This window comes from Mauremys reevesii, unplaced genomic scaffold, assembly GCF_016161935.1.
Source record: "Mauremys reevesii isolate NIE-2019 unplaced genomic scaffold, ASM1616193v1 Contig109, whole genome shotgun sequence".
Classification (NCBI taxonomy): Eukaryota; Metazoa; Chordata; order Testudines; family Geoemydidae; genus Mauremys; species Mauremys reevesii.
The window spans coordinates 138,273-141,742 of record NW_024100726.1 but is presented as its reverse complement, the minus strand read 5'-3'; the positions used below and the strand labels follow the sequence as shown (position 1 = coordinate 141,742).

The following is a 3,470-nucleotide window of genomic DNA, read 5'->3' as shown; positions in this document are numbered from 1 at the left end:
AGGGGTCAAGGATGGGCAGGACTCCAGGCTCTGCTTGAGGGATTCTGGCACAGGGGCTGGTGGGGGAGAAAGGATTGTAGATGCTCATCTGCGCTCTGGAGAGGAGGTAATAAGTGAAGGGGCATTTCTGCCTCCTCCCCTCCTCAGTGTCCCAGGGCTAGAATTCTACATTCCACAGGGCCAAATAAGGGGGTGAAGCCATTTGGCTAATGAAAACCAGGGCTCTAGGTGAGGTTTGAACTCACAACCTCAGCATAGCTCCTCTCAGCACTGCCCTATAAGTACTGTGCGCTAACCAATTGCGCCACTGGAGCATCTGTAAATTGTGATTCTCCAAACCCCCTAGGTTGATACAGGCGAGGCGTGACCCCAAAACATTCTCAGTGGGGCTGAGAGCAGGTAGCGACAAGTGTTGTACTCGGTGGGGTGGATTCTTCTTAAGGGTTCCAGGCCCCATTTGACCCTTTTGTTCTTCCCTGTGTAATAACAGAGCTGGTTAAGACTCAGTGGAGAGTCTTGCTGCAGACCAACAGATCTGAAATCACTGATAACCAGCTCTAAGCATTAGTCCTGCTTTGGGACAGTGTCTCTCATGCAAGGAACTGCCCAGTCTGCACTAGCAGTGAGGCTCCCTCACTAACAGCTGAAATCAGGGAGAGCTGTGTGAAGTGCAGGGCCCCAGGGGGGCCTGAACAGGGGGGAACACCACCCCAGGGCTTTTAAAAATGGGAGGGCTCTGCCTTGCCCCTTTGTAATGACCATAAGGGCAAGTGAGGGTGGGGAGGGGGCGGAGAGCAGTGAGCAAGAAGTGGGGTGGTCTGGGGGGGAAGAGGCAGCGTAGGAGCAGGTCCTTGGGGAGAAGGGGTGGGGCAGGGGCGTGGTGTTGAGTGGCAGGGATGGGGCTACTGTTCGGGCTTTGGTGGCCGCTCCTTTTAGGGAGCCTGCCCCGCTCCTGGTGGGACCACAAGACGTCTCAGAGCAGAGAGGGTGGCCAGCAGAGCGGTGACAGGGGGGAACGGCAAGTGGCCGGCAATGTGGCCAGACAGCGGAGGGAGAAAGGGGCTTTCCCCCCAGGAGGTGAGAGGTGAACTCTGGGTTTTCACTGACCCAGGACAGCAGCTGTGGGTGAGGTGCAGTGAAGGGAGGGGCACATCCACAGAGCTTCTGGTGTCTGGATTTAGGAGCCCGAGGCAAAAGGCCACTGCCCAGTGCACTGTGGGGCAGGTGTTTTGCTCATAGTGTTGTGTTATGATTGTGGTGTTTTCCCAAGTTAATACAAGGTGATTTTCCTCCTTTTTATTAAAGTTTCTTTTCTACACTCAGTGGTTGTGAGTGGGGAAAGTATCGCCTCTTGGAGGCACCCAGTGGCCAGGGTTAGTTTCCCCAGGTTACTGGGTGGGGGCTTAAGCAGACTGTGTGTTGTATTGTTGAAGAGGAGCCCCAAGCACCCAAACAGGGAATTGTAACTTCAACCTTCACAGTAAGAGCCAAAGGTGCTGCCAGCTGAGCTAGCCAGGCCACCTAAACGTATTAACCCCTTTCACCGCAAGAGCAAACACCGGGTACTTCTGTGCTTCTCAGCAGCTGGGAAAAAGCCTCTTGGGGAAATATCTCCTGCCCCACCGCCAAAAGGAGCCCCCTGAGTGGGAACGGTCAGAGGCTCCACCTGCTTTCCTACCACCTTGTGATGCTGGCTGGCCGCAGAACGAATGCTGGTCTGTGGGTGGCCTTCAGTGGGGGTTCGGCATGGCAGGGCGCAGGCTGGCCAAGAGTCTTTGTGGCTGTCTGCTGGCCACTCATAGTCATGGTTCTCCCCTCCGCTTGCCCTGCCCCTGGATGCTCTGTGGCTTTTAAGCCTTCCCTTGTAGCTGTCAGCACCAGCCGCCTCTGCTGCAGGTGCCCAGAGGAGAAGTGCTGGGCTCCAGCCTGGGACTCTGCCTCCCTCCTGCCTAGCCCTGACTGTGAAGCCTGGCCCTGACCCTGCTTCCTTTAAATGCCGTGTGGGCAAGAGGAAGAGTGTGGCAGCTGCAGGGACCAAAGTTGTGGGCATCAGATGAAGCAGCGAGAAACAACCATATGGTCAATCCACAGGAATCTCTAGCCAGACTGTTAAGTTCTGGGACCCCCAACCTATAGCCACCAGCCCATTGAACCAGCCGGACCAGAGACCTATCTCCAGTCACCCAGCGGGAGAGAAATAAACTCACTCTAGTTCACCCTGAGAGAAGGTAGCCAAACACATTGAGCTCCAGAGATTTGCAGCAAAGTCACATATCTCCAGGAGGGCCCACTGAGATTTGAACTCAGATTTAAGGATTCAGAGTCCCAAGTGCTGCCCATTAGACCATGGGACCTGCTGCTTTTTCATTTTCTAGACCCCTGTGACTCTCAGCTGGCTGGTTTGCACTCTGCACTTATTGCTTCCCACCAGCGGCTTCCTCTCGTGGGACTCTCTCTCCTCCTCCAGCGACTATAGTCCTGCACTACCGGATCCACAGGTCCTGCCCTGAGTCCCTGCATCCCCCTGCTTTGTCTCCATTCCCTGCAGGCTGCAAAAATGTCAGGGGAGGCCGCCCCTCCCTTCACTCGGTGCTCCTGCTTATATCAGCCAACTGCAGCCTCATCTCCTGGAACTCGGGCAGCTGTCGCTTGATCCGATCGTACAGTCACACGCTGACTGGCTCCCCTGCCTGGATGCTCTTGTAGAAATCCCACAGGCGACACTGCAGGTCTTGGCACTGTTGGGTTCTTTAATGTTGTGGTGTTTCCCCAGCCACCGGAACAAAGCCGCCAATTCCTCCCTGACTGACTCCCATCAATCCCCCTGGTTGCCGTAGGACCCTCTGATGCTTTCCCGTTCTGCCAACACCGCCAGGCCTCGATCCCCTGTTCCTTTATCTTGCAAGCTCTGGATGTTCAGCTTCCAATAACCTCTGCCGTGGGTCAGGGAATTGCCCACTTTGAGCACACGGTGAGAGCTGCGTGATCCGAACAGTCCATTGGCACCACCCTGCACTGGGCTGTCGACGTGCTCTCCTTCACGGAAATCCGGTCAGTGCGACTCCTGGCCTGTCCCCGAAGAAAGGCGTATCCCCTCTGCGGCTGGTGTGAGCTCGGGTCAGAGGAATAGGAGGCTACCACCCGCCCTCCACTCGTTCCATTACGGAGAAACACGTCCTCTAAGCCAACCTCACTACAGACCTGCGCCAGGTAGTGCTCATCATAGAAGAGTTTCCTCCGACGGTCAGGAAAACAGGACCAGCAGTCCTCAGGCCAGCTGCAACAATTGAAATCCCCCCTGAGACAGCTCCCATCCCTCATTGTTAAAGGTCAGACCAGCCAACTATGGGCAGAAGCCCACAGTATCTTTTCCTACCGCAGAGCCCAAGATCAAGGAGTCACATTGTGCATAGACACCACTGTGCTCCCAGGAAACAAGCCACCCTTGCACAAAGAGAGATGAAAGGGCC

At 55.6% G+C, this 3,470-nt stretch overlaps 1 non-coding gene across 1 annotated transcript; it reads right to left on the bottom strand.

Moving 5' to 3' along the window:
* Positions 1 to 220: 220 nt before the first annotated feature.
* Positions 221 to 314, bottom strand: TRNAI-UAU. Its single transcript has 2 exons — positions 277 to 314; positions 221 to 256 (listed from the first exon to the last, which is right to left on the bottom strand). It is a non-coding gene; the product is annotated as a tRNA-Ile (tRNA).
* Positions 315 to 3,470: the final 3,156 nt, after the last annotated feature.